Source organism: Elaeis guineensis, chromosome 13 (assembly GCF_000442705.2).
Source record: "Elaeis guineensis isolate ETL-2024a chromosome 13, EG11, whole genome shotgun sequence".
NCBI classification, from domain to species: domain Eukaryota; kingdom Viridiplantae; phylum Streptophyta; class Magnoliopsida; order Arecales; family Arecaceae; genus Elaeis; species Elaeis guineensis.
This window is the reverse complement of record NC_026005.2, coordinates 51264637-51279169: the sequence shown is the minus strand read 5'-3', so window position 1 is coordinate 51279169 and position 14533 is coordinate 51264637.

Here is a 14533-nt window from a genome sequence, read left to right as displayed (position 1 = left end):
ACATCTTCTTTGTTGCTAAGCGAAAATCATTTTTAAGCAAATTCTCGAGCCAAACCAAGTTGATATGGTACTCACTGTAATCAATGCCATGGACGGCCAACTCAAAAATCTAAAATATACCAGTGGAATAGCTATGATTTGATAGTGAAATAAGAAATATGCTTCTCTAGCTGCCATATTTTTTGGTATATAAAGGACATATGGATACCTGATCAGAGGGGGGAGAGAGAAAGAGGAGGAGAAAGAAATTTGTTACCTACTTTTTCCAGGTGATGCGTGTAGATGGGATTTTAAGTTATGCTAAATCATCATATAGGGTCCTAACCTTCAGGAGTGGGTCACATTTTCGGTGGGTGCTCATCAACGAGTTGAATTCTTATGCCTGGCAAGTGGCAAGACTACGAACATTGTTAAGTGGCTTCATATTTGAGTACGGTTAAAAATTTTGTTCGAGTACAAACACTGTTAGGATGACAAGCCTGTTTTAAGGCTAGCTTGAGTTCAGCTCAAAATTTTGTTTGAGTTTGGCTTGCTCAAAATATGATTTAGTCAGTTAAAATCAAATGCACCACACTCAAGTTCGACTTGAGTTTGCTTGAAAAACTATTATGTTAATTATATACATTGTTTTAATTATCTCTATCTAGATAAATAATTATTTGCATAATTATTCATTATAAATTAAAATAGATTATATGAAATAGAATGTACTTCGATTATAAAACTAAAGCACATTCAAGATTATTATTATAAAGTATATAAATGAAAGCTTCAGAAAATATTAAATTTTCACTAATTTTTGTTAAACAAGTTGATCACTCGAGCTTGGCCATATTACTTGAGATCGACTTTTTAAATCATAAAATTAGTTGCGGGACACACTGGTGCTCATCACTCTAAGTCATTTCTTCAGTTCCAACAGAACCTAAGGATATCTTGTATTGTTTAGATTCATAGGTTATACGTCTACTTTAAAATAATAATAATAATAATAATAAAGTCAAGTCTTCAATTAGACATAACCTCTTGCAATTAAAGGAAAAGAGGGGGGAAATATATAAAATTAAATTGTAAAATTAATATACAGGAGTATTTTATTTCTAAAACTGAGACATGGGAGCAAAATGTCTGAGTTGCAGAACCCACTGCGAGAATGATTCTTGCTGCGGTTCCTAATGACAATTTTATTTGTCACCCAATGACCATGACCAAGCAGCCCTGTCCGGCAGCAGCATTCGGGTATATTGGTTAGCCATAAAAGGTGAAGAGCATTTTTTTTTTTTTGTCACGATGGAAACCCCGCAGAATAGTTTATTGCCATTGAGATACCGGTGATGTCATCAGAGATCGTGAGTCAAAGATTATGACAACCACTGCATACTCATAGAAAATTTCTTTTATAAATATGTAAGATATCTTATCATGCTATCATAAAGCAACAATGGAATAGCAAAATAATTGACCTATAATTTAAGTCCAAAACTTAACGATCTAAATTCTAACTTTAATATCTCAATAAATTCAATAATATTTAATAAATTTTATATCAAATTCAATAAAATTTTCGATATAAACTAAAAATATCGAGTCTCTGCTTGTAATAACTCTCCCACATTTATCTTTTATCATCTTAATTTTTCAAGTTCAGTGAAAATAATAAAATAGAAGGTAATAAGCTAAACAGCTCAGTAAACAATGATTATTTTAATTAAATTATATCAGATAATAAAGTAAATAATTATTTATAAAATATAAATATATAAAATTTATTAATTTGAAATTAATTTCAATTATGTAACATAGTTCATAGTAAATTTAATTTTTTTCAAAAATTTGAGTTTCTTTTAAGAATTCAATTTCTTTCATTCTCAAATTTTTCTTATTAACCATAAGCTATGATCATATTTTTTCAATGGCAGGATCATAACACCACGTATCATCTTGTGATGAGCAAAATCTTTCGAAACTACTGATCTCGCTGATGACATAAATTCTTAAGATAAATCAATTACGAATATATTATCCCTAATTGGTGGGATCCTTGATATAGTTAGATTGAGAATTCAAATTTTCTTGAATCAAAATTCTTTTCATAAATTATGTTTCATATTCTAGTTTGATAAGAGTACACACAGTCATGTGGTATCGAAATCAAGCAAGTGTAATATTTTTAATCATGCTTCATCATAAAATTTTAAAATAAGATATTTTCTATAACCAAATATCATTCATCAAATTCATACATCATTTTATAAATCACATCAAAATAAAATATTATAATTTATCAATAAATCTAGAAAAATGAAGCATTACTTACCTCATACGTGTTCCAATAAATCTATATAATTCTAAATTTTTTTTTCAAAATCTTTAGTTCATAGTTCATACCACGATATTCTATTACCAGACATTCACAATCCTATACAAGATCAAGTCCAATAATTAAAAAGAATACAAATAATTAAGAAAAATAGGATTAATGGATAGTTGCATCCAATGATCTAGACTGGTTCGGTCATCTAATTTTATCCAATCAAGATTTAATTAGGACATAGGTGGTTTAGAGTCTATTTACTGAGTCAACTTAGATTCAACACAATACTAAGAATCCTTCATTAAGTTCATACATCAAGTAGAGAGATAAAGTCATAGGAGAGAGAAATTAATAAGGTACAACTAAATTGATCAGATGATATAATCTAGCATCTCGAGCAGTCTGAGCAAGATGATTTCATTAAATCACGATTGAAGTAGTATACATATGGCTTAATGAAAATTATGAAAAAACAAATCTAGTAGAATCCGACTTGGCTAGGGTGGGTGCCGACATGCTATCAGACGATCGTGGAACAGGATCCTATTCACCAGGATCATTCAAATGCATCACCAATCTTTTTCAAGATCTAGAAAACCTTAAAAGAGAGAAATGATCTAAAAAGAGAAAATTATAGAGAGAGAAACTAAAGAGAGAAAGTGGAGAGAGAAACTAAATAGAGAACGAGAGGAGAGAGGATACGGGGGAGAGAGAAAGTATCTTTTTTTCTTTCTTTTTTTTTCTCTTCTTTTTCTTTTCTCTTTCTTCCTGTCTTCTTCTCCTTCCTTCGGTTAGATAGAAAAGGGGGATTGTGAATCCTCTTTTTCTTCACCCCTACTCATTGGTTCCTGCCTAAAAAAGATGACTAGGGGTGCGGCACACGGCAGTGCAGCCATGGTTCCCAGATCCAACACTCAATGGTGTTGGGCAGCATCGAAAAACTGATAAATGCAGACGGCCAAAATAGGGTAGTTGGAATCCCAAATTTTTTTTCAAGAAAAATCAACAATAAACAGCTACAATTCATCTTATAAATCAAGAGAACTTGATGGAGGGTTTCCTTAAGGAATTTTACCTGGTTTTTAGCAATGATTGGGCCATGAAATCGCATGCGCAATTTCTTTAATGTGAGAAAAAGGAAACAAGGAACCCAAAAAAAATAGGGAGAGGAAGAGAGATTTTTTGACGATGGGAAGGTCATGGAAGGGAGGGTCGCCTTATTTATAGAGTGGCTTAGGTTTCTTTGGCTCAGATTTAAACTCTTTATTGGGATGGGAAGAAGACCGTCAATGGGAGTCTTCTTCCTTCCATTCAATCCCCCGTCTCCTTTCTTTTTTTTTTTAAGGGATACTTTAGGAAGCATGCATAGGCCTATTGGGCTATGTTCTTTTGGTGGCCGGGCCTCTATGGGGTGGAGTATTACATTCTTTCCTCCTAAAAAAAAATTTCATCTCCAAAATTTTCTATCAAAAATTTTTGAATTTTAGAATTTAAAAAAAAAATATGATCTCATTTCTAAGTTTCTATAAATTCTACTTATCAATTTGTTTTCATTACTAGATCTTATCATAAGTTTAAGGTCAATATCTCATAACTTAGTTCTTCTTACAGATGACTGAAATCAAACCCATCTTTTGTAAATGGAAGAAAATCAACATCTTAATTCTAAATAAGAATATCAACTTTCTTTATCAAAACATTAACTATTCTTAATTAATCGATCCATCAAAAGATTGAAAATGACTCCAATCTATCTTTTCTAAAACAATCTTCAATATCGATAACCTCAAACTTTTCAATCCAATAGAGGAATAATATTGATCAAAAGAGTACAAACTTCAGATTTAGAAGGAAAGAGTTCTACACCAAAATATTTCTTATTCTAGATTGAGAATTGATAGATTAGTAACTTTAAATTCATACACTAAAACTCAACTCAGCATTAGATAGGAGAAGATACTAAAATGAATCATACAGTGATGTCTAAATCATTCAAGAATCAAAACTATTTTTCTTTTTCTTTGACAATGAAATCATCCCATGAGAGAAAATCAAATCAAGTCTTCTATTGTAAAACTTTTTGAAATAAGAGATAATCATCCTTGCTTTCAAAAGTTGGAAATTCATCGGTCTAATCTCATCCTCGAACTTTTTGATATCTTAATTTTCAATGTAATTTCATCATTAAATCATCTCATAAGAAAAAAATCAATACCATAAATATTGATTAGAATCAAAATCATTATTTCTAATAATCGAAATCAATATCTTAATTTCAAATAAAAATATCAGAATTCTTGCCAAAAATATCAACTACTTATGATTTAATCGATCTATTATAATTATGAACAACTTTACTATACTCTCAATAGATGAATGTTCGAGGATAAAAATCTAAAATCAAAATCTAAGATCGATATTGTAATACCCAAACTCTTAATCACACAAATATCAAAGCCGTAAGAAAATAAAAAAAAAAAGGGCCTACATGTGCATTGCACGTGCTGTACTTACCATGAACTAGAACCACGCGGAAGAACTCTCGAAGGAGTTCTTCTCCTATTTTACTCCTAAAACCTTTAGAATTACAAGTTAATTCGAACTCTAATTTCTTCCCCTAAGGGGTCTATTCAAAGGCCCTCAAACCTTTTGATTTCTTCTCACCAGAAAATTATCAAAAATCATCGATTAAATTATTGTTTCTCTTCCCTTTTCTCATCCTATTTAAACAATGATTTGATCCTACTTTGGCTATCGAAAATCCGATCAAAACCATCCAAAAATCAGGTAAATATCTTTCATTATCTTTTGTCAATCTTTATGGGTTTTAATTTTGAATTTTTGCCAAATTTTTCTATCAAAATCCCTTGATAATTTTTATTTTTCTAAATCTCCTGTTTTGAGTTCCAAGCTTGATTTTCTAGCACCTGAGCCATCGTCGGTCATCGGACTAGGCCTGTTGTCACCATCTGAGATTGCTTTTCCAGTCTTAAGGGATGTCAGTGGGGGTGGGGGTCCTCCAAGCTTGAGAATAAGGGGGAGCAAGAGCTCCCCTGTTCTGTGAAAGAAAAGAAGGAAGAGGACCATGCGGGTTCCCTCTTCCATGAAAAAAAAGGGGAAAGAAAATGAAAGAAAGAAAAAAAAAAGAGAGAAAGAACTTCTCTCTCTTCTCTCTCTCCTTACTTAAATTGAATCCAACTTTCTCTCTCTAGAAAGCCAACTTTCTCTCTCTAATTTCTCTCTATAGGCTTTCTCTCTCTAAATTTTTTTTTCTCTAGATTGATTCTCTCTCTTAATGGATTTTCTCTCTTGAAGTTATTTTTATAAGATTAGCTCAATGAAAGACTTCTTTTTTGATGATTTTGATTGAGTTTAGTGAAGGATCTGATCCTAAGTTAGATATTGATTTAGAATTTGTTTAGATTTAATTTTAAATTAAAATTAATATAAAAATATAATTTTAAATAATAGATTCTGAAATTTTTTTTCAACATTAATTGATTAATTCGTTTAGTATTCTGCAAGAGGTAAGTAATGAAGTATCTTCTCGAGATATTTTATATTTATCTGAAAGTAAATAATTATTCTTTGAAATTATATATGATTTATAAAATTATGTTTTGAATGAAAACTGATTTTGAAATTTTATGATTTATTGATTATGTGTATATTTTGTAAAAATTATGATATGTTATGATACAAAAGTACTTTGATACGGATTGAATTTATGCTCTCAGTCTAACTATATTTCAATAGACCCCACCAATGGGATTATATATTGATAATTAGTGAGCCCCACTAATGAAAATTATACGTTGGTACTTAGTTGATTCTGTCAGTGGAGGTTGTGCGTTGGTATTTCATAGATCCTGTCAGTGAAGGTTGTGCACTGGTATTCAATAAACCTCATCAATAGAGATTAAACATTGGTCATAGTCGAGACAGTTGAGTTATGAATATTTTGATTCGAATCAGATTAATAATTATATTATTTATGAATATTTGAAAAGAGTAGATTTGTATTGAATTAGTATGAAATATATTCTTATGTTTATTCATAGCATAGTTTTTGAATATTATATAATATCTGAAATATTTAGTTGAGATATTCGTTACTTGCTGGGTTGTCAAGCTCATCACCTCTCTTTTTTATTTTTTAGATTCAGATAATTAAATTATGAACATGGATGTTATTTTTGGGAGAGAGCTTTTAGAAGCGAGATTTGGCACTATCAACTTCATTGAACTTAGATTTATTTTTTATTTTAGTAAAATTTTATTTGATATAAAAAATTTGATTTAGTTATTTAAATTAAAGTTGAATAATAACTATTTAAATTTTATTTCGCTATTGCCTTGTGATATCGTGATAAGATGCCTTACATGCTTATGGAGAGAGTTTTTTATGAGTATGCAGTGGTTGTCATGATCTTTTGACTAGCAATCTCAAATCAGGGGCATGATAATTAATATAGTATCAGAGCAATTAATATGGTATCAAAGCATAAGCGGATAAATTATAACACATAGAACTAGACATAGTATGAGTGTAGATGGGTAGACATCATGAATATTGGAACGTTAAAGTATGAGTATCATAACAAACCCATCATAACAAGTAGATAATGAATCTAATAAGGTTTTACTACTACAGAGGTTATTATTTCTCTTTGTTGAATGACAAGAACTACTCAAAGGACTACAAGAGAGACATCACAATCATGGGGTGGTAGCACTCCCCATCTGATTGGTGGCACTCCTCACAAAGTGGGAGTTGTAGATCCTATTAGAACTACTTCGAGAGCATGTCAGGAACTGAGCATGGCTCAGTTAATGTAGACCCTAATTGGGATGGTGTAGATGCAACAACAAATACAGCAGTAAATGCTTGAACAACAACAAATACAATGAGATCCACAATAATATTAGCATCCACCATAATAACATGGAGAGCAGCTAGTACAACAGAACAATATTTTAAAATTTAAAAAGCTATCTCTTCCATCCTTCAAGGGGACTACTGAATCTTTGGAGGCTGACAACTAGATAATGGAGATGAAAAAAACCTTCGCTGTCCAGGAGTGCCATGATAAAGAAAAGATTCGATATGCAGCTTATTTACTATAAGAAAAAGTGCACAACTGGTGTCAGTGACTACAGCATAAGTATGAACAAGATGGTGAAATACTTATCTAGAAGAGATTTCAGATTGCATTCTATGATCAGTATTTTTTTCGAAGTATAAGGATCCAGAAAGAGCAAGAGTTTATTTATCTAAAGCAAAGGAGTGTGAGTGTGACTGAATATGAAGCAAAATTTATAGAGTTAGCTAAATTTGCTTCAAGATTAGTGGATGATGAGCAAAAATAAGTTCATAAATTTGAGATGGAACTGAGAACTGAAATTCAAAAATAAGTGGCTCCATATGAATTGACTACTTACATGGATGTGGTAAACAAAGCACTGATAATTGAAAGAGAAATCAATAAAAAATGCATGGAAAGAGAAAGAAAGCAAAGAAAGAGAGAGAAATCAAATGATACACAAGGACAGAATAGTAACAACATCAAAAGTCCAGCTAAGGGAGCAATAGATAATAAGACTCAACAAATTGATGGTGAGCAATGCTCCAAATGTGGCAGAAGTCATGCTGATAAAGATTACTATTAGAATACAAGGGCTTGTTTAAAATGTAGTCAAATGGATCATAAAATTATTAACTATCCACTAAGCATTGAAAATCAATTTGGCTAAAGAACTTATGATGAAGAAAACAAGGATGGTGGGCAGATTTCTAAAACCCAGGGAAGAATTTATTTACTTAACAAAATGCATAGGCTTCCAATGCAGTGGTGACAGGTAAAAAATTTCAAAGATCAAACTTTTTTTAGGGAGATAAAATATAATATCCTAACCCTTAATTGCACAAATCTCAAAGCAGTAAAAAAATAAAAAAAAAGGATCTGCACGTGCATTGCACATGCTGGACTTACCGTGAACTAGAACCATGCAGAAGAACTCCCGAAGGAGTTCTTCTCCTATTTAACTCCTAAAATCTTTAGGATTAGAGGTTAATTCGAATTCTAATTCCTTCCCCTAAGAGGTCTATTTAAAGGCTCTCAAACATTTTGATTTTTTCTCATCAGAAAATCACCAAAAATCACTGATTAAATTGCTGTTTATCTTCCCTTTTCTCATCCTATTTAAACAATGATTTGATCCTACTTTGGTTGCCAAAAATCCGATCAAAACTATCCAAAAATTAGGTAAATATCTTCCATTATCTTTCGTCAATCTTCATGAATTTTAATCTTGAATTTTTGTCAAATTTTTCTGTCAAAATCTCTTGATAATTTCTATTTTCTCAAATCCCCTATTTTGACTTCCATGCTTGATTTTTCGATGCCTAAGTCATCGTCGGTCACCGAACTAGGTCGGTTGTCGCCGTCCGAGATTGCTCTTCTGATCTTAAGGGATGCCAATGGGGGTGGGGGTCCTCCAAGCTCAGAAACAAGAGGGAGCAAGAGCTCCCCTGTTCCATGAAAGAAAAGAAGGAAGAGGACCATGTAGGTTCCCTCTTCCATGAAGGGAAAAAAAAGAGAAAAGAAAAAGAAAGAAAAAAAGGAAAGAGAGAGAGAATTTCTTCCTCTTCTCTCTCTCCCTGCTCTAAGTTGAATCTTACTTTCTCTCTCTAGAAAGTCAACTTTCTTTCTTTAATTTCTCTCTACAAATTTTCTCTCCCTAATTTTTTTTTTCTCTAGATTGATTCTCTCTCTTGATAGATTTCTCTCTCTTGAAGTTATTTTTCTAAAGTTAGCCCAATGAAGGACTTTTTTTTTGATGATTTTGATTGAGTTTAGTGAAGGATCTAATCCTAAGTTAAATTTTAATTTGAGATTTATTTAGATTTAATTTTAAATTAAAATTAATATAAAAATATAATTTTGAATAATAAGTTTTGAAGAATCTCTTCAGCATTAATTGATTCATTTGTTCAGTATTCATCGAGAGATAAGTAATGAAGTATCTTCTCGAGATATTTCATATTTATTTGAACATAAATAATTATTTTTTAAAATTATGTATGATTTATAAAATTATATTTTGAACAAAAAGTAATTCTAAAATTTTATGATTTATTGATTATGCATATGTTCAGTAAAAATTATGATATGTTTGAAAGAAGAGTGCCCTATAAGCCAATCGTAAGTGTGTTGCGATGGAACTTTCTTTAAAATTTTTCAACTCATGAAATGATATTTATTATTTGAGGTATTGATTCATCATATTAGCTGCATCTTAATATATCTAAGATTATGATGAACCCTAAAGATTAGGATAATGATTTTAGGAGACATGAATGGGTTATGCTAGTGAGACCTAAAATCTTAAAATCCTAATCTTAAATATTTTTGATCGTAGGAGCATTAAGTCGGAGATCAATATTTCAGATAGACTGGCACATCCTATGTATGCTCAATGGAGAGGGTGGCAGATCTCACTAGCCACTTGTGTGAGACACTAATACAAGGATGTGGGTGCTCATTTGAGAAATGAGTCCACTGAATTGACTCGATGAAAAAAAATATCTAATGGAAGCCTTATTTGCATGTCAAAGATGGTTCTCTAAGTGAGAGTTGTGCAAGTGATCCTTAGACCTGAAACCACCATGAAATCTTGTGCACATGAACCCATATTTTGGTTGATACCCAGACATGGCATTAAGATATGTATGGGGTGTTCTAGATATGGTAGAGTATGTATGAAGGTTGTGAGTAGATCAATATAGAATCGATTACTCCTAGTAAGAGGAGATCACATCATGTGTATTCTCAATCCTAGATGACTCAGAAAAGTCTTTTGGCCAAAAGCAGAAAAGAGATTAGAAAGAGTTTTTAATACTTTTTTATTAGAGTCATCATTGATTAATTGAGAATTGATATAAATATATGTTTGAGTTTGACATGATTTCATACTCATGAACATATTCAGGGTGCAAGGATGATCGAAGGATTGAATTGCACAGTAATTTGCCACTGAAAGATAGATTTGGTATTTCTATCAAATTTTATATCTTTTGGATAGTCATGATATGTTACTAGATGTCAATCTTGACTTGTAGATTTTTGATCAAATTAAAAAAATTTAATTCGATTGCCAATTAGAAATGATTCTAATTATTGAATTCGGGTTAGCTCGATTGGACCAAAATCGATTAGATAGAAATCTAATCAATTTGGTCAACTTATACCTGGACTTACTACCAGCTAGATATGGAACCCAATGGGTCACACACATATAAAAATTGACCAAGGACCCTTTTGAAAAAGGTTGATTAGAATTTTGGATTCAATCAGGGTTCCAGTAAGCATGCTAGCACGTGTGAAAACCCTTGCTCTTTTGGAGACCAATTTGGTCCCATCCCTTGCTAATTAGCTAGCCCAATTTGGTAGATATTTGGGTCAGGTCATATCACCTGGAAGTAGTCCAAATTGGGGCACCATATCCCATGTTAACACCAATTATGAAGAGTCCAAGTTGTGGTGGACTCTTGATGCAAAACAGGTTTTGCGTACAAGTGTTGGCTTGGATAGAGAAAAAAATATTATTTTTTGTGGGATTAAAATTATGTGTGATAGCTCACATCATCCTCCATCCTCTAGTATACATCTCAAAGTATGAGATATATTTTTTCTAAAATTTTTGAGGAAGAAAAGAAATTGGAAAAAGAAGGATGTCTCGCACGCGCGCGTAGAAGCATCGCAGCTCTCCATGATTTGGAGAGTCCTCCCTATCAAATGCTTTTAGATTAGAATGATTTTTAGTGATAACATTATACATTTGATAATCTATGTTTGATAATTTTTCTAGAATTTTTCTAGACTTATCTGGATGCTAAACGGATGCCATAATTCGGTCCTGATGCTTGCACGTGCGATGATCAGCACTTGCAAGAAGAGGTACGAGGATAGCATGCTTTTGTGAGAATTTTATCACCATTTTTGATTTTTTAAAATCTATATTGAATCTCCAATCTACATGGATTTTTGAGGATTTTTCTAATTTGAGAAGGGATGTGAAAACATCCCTTCTTTGGTTGCATGTGCGCAGACCAGGGTGCTAATCGACGTATCATGGATAAGAGTCCTTCTGCTTGAAGGAACTCTTATCTCTGATAATCAGATCAGATATGTCTTTTAGATAAGGCATGTCCCTCTCTTTTGGTATCTCTCTGGTGGCTATAAATAGGTCAGGGCACTGGGTATCTGAGGAATCGAAGAGGGGTTTCCAATTTCTCTCCTGTTGCTCTCCTTTCTTTCTTACAACCTATCTTAGTTTTAGGACAAGGCTTTGAGATTTAAGACAAAGTCTTATCTGATCCTAACAAGGGTTGTAAGAGTCCTAAAGAAGGAGAAGTAGAAGTCCAGAGGAGGTTCTAAGATGGTGAGGTCAGGTTCTTGAAGAAATTTGACTGGTACATGGCTAGTCAAGTTCTAGGGGCTAGAACTCTTAAAGCAAGGTGAAGGAGCGCTGTTTTTGGTTCAATTTTTGTGTGGATCACCATTGGAGGACGGACACTTGGACATCTTGTGAAAATTAGAATTAGCGCTATAGGTATTCTTCTTATCCTAATTTATATTTATTATGCTTTGATTATTATAGTCAAGAGTTTCTGGGTATTAAGGCTTCTGGTGTATTGGGTGTTTTGAATGAAAATTTTAAACACCTAACCCTTCCACTGTGCCACCAGAATCCAACAGTGGTATCAGAGCCTATCTTGATTTATGTAATCAAATATTAAATTATTATCTTGATTGTGATCAAGCATGAGTTTTTGATTTGGTTCAAGTTGGGTCAAGAGTTGAACCCGATTGAACATCCAAATCCTATCATGTCTTAGAGATATATTTTAAATATAAAATGCATGATGTATGTGTAGAATTTTCTTACTAGCTTAGTACTCTAATTGAAGTTTATCACTAGGCCATCCGGTCATAAGAGCAAGTAGGGTTCAAAGATCCTCTCTTCCTATTCAATAGGGTACTCTTATGGCGTGTAGGAGTGCCACTGTAATGTTCCAAGAAGAAGAACCGTGAAAAGAGTATTTTATATTCATGTATGTTATTAGAACTTCATGCATATATGATATACTTGAGATGTTTAGTTATAATCATATTGTATAATTCTGCTTCCATATCTTAGAGATATGATAAGATGCCATAATTAGTTATTATGATTATTAAGAAATAACTATTATAGTATATTTTTATGATAGATTGAATTAGGATGTGTTTGAGACCATTAAAGCCCTCATAAAAATCATATTAAGTCATAATATTGTGAACCAGAAGCTGATCTATTTTTTTGAATTGATTAATTAATTGGTATCTAAGGAGTGTTTCAAGTGCGGTGGTTATTTAATTGGTTCCATTACTGATCTGGCCAATTTTATTGATGTCTAAGAAAAGCAATGGGGGGACCTCCACCAATCTTAACACTTTCCTGACTAATTAGATTAGTTTGAATCTTGAATGAAGGTAGCTTAGTATTTTAAACACTACTAGGGGCCTTCTTTCATGCTAGGTTAATGTTACATCATAAACTATGGCTAGTTTATTGTGTTACCATAAGGTTTATCATAAGGATTGATATAACATAATCCTGATGCATAAAAGATGCTTACGGCAATTTTGGATATATTGCTTTGTTGTGCTAACACAAGGGCAGTTATATTCAATTTTGACTGTGTTGAAATGAACGATCTTACTTAACTAAAATATTATAACTTGTTGTGTTAACACAAGGCTAATAATGTTTTAGAGGCCAAGATAAAATATTGAGAATTGCATGAGATGTAATTGGAAAGAGTTTTCTACCTATGAACTCATAAGGATTTATTGTGTTAACACAAGATCATTATGAGGAATTAGGATCTCAATTCTACTAAGATAAATATAAAATATATCTCATTTACCATAGGAGAGGGCCATGGTATCTGATACAATAGTGGGAGACATAACTAGTTTTAAAAGTCCTCATCTAGTTATGTATGTCAAACATGAGTGGTCTGCTTATACTATTATTTTATGTAGATTTAAGTCTATATTATGACTTCTTTATTTTCATCCCATGATATAATAAATAAAACTATGTTGATTGATATAACTATGTGGATTGGTTGAGGAACTTACAAATTAGGTTTATATCAGAAAAGAACTCTGATATTCTAGATATTTCTGACCATAGATTGGTCAGTAATAATGAGAAGGTAATGATGTCCGTATGGATATTATTTATGATAAATTTAAAAATTGAGAGTATAATTGCAAGAATAATCTTGTAAGTTTGAAGTAGGGTGCAAGTGTAACACCAAAAGATGTGTATATGATACAAATCTATTTTTTAATTATATGATTCAGACTCTAATATTTGAATATTGGATACCACCTATGGATTGTACTTTTATAGTTCGTTACTGTAACTACAGAATATCAAAGATCTGAAAAGAGGTAACCTCAAGCTTTATGGTGCAAGTGGAGAGTCCATTAGTGCAGAGGCTGTGGGAACCTGTATGTTTGATTTATCTTCGGATAAAATTTTAGAATTAAAAGACTATTATTCATGCCAAAGATTATTAAAAATATTATTTCTATACCTTTGTTATTAAAACAAGGTTATAAAATAAAGCTAATAGAAAATGGATACTCTATTTTTTTTTCTAATAAATTTTATGGCAATGGTTATATTGATAACAATCTTTTAATTCTTGTACTCAATAAAATATTTTTTATATTGAAAGAAATATGAAAAGAAAGAGAGAAAATATAAATGTCACATATTTTTGACATTGTCACCTTGGTCATATTAGTGAGTCAAGGATAAACAAGTTATACAAAGAAGAATTTCTTGACCCAAATGATTATAAATCATTGGAAACTTATAAATCTTGTCTCATGGGTAAGACAATCAAGACTCTATTTTTTGGATATGGAGAGAAGACAAGTGAGTTGTTAGCTCTAGTACATATAGATGTATATGGATCGATAACAACTTAGATCAGAAGAAGATACTCTGATCTTTACAGATGATTTATTAAGGTTCGGATATGTGTATCTTATGAAATATAAATTCAAAGCTTTTGATAAGTTCAAGGAGTACCAAAGTATGATCGAGAAACAAACTGAAAAAAGTATCAAAGTTCTTCGATCTGATCGAAGA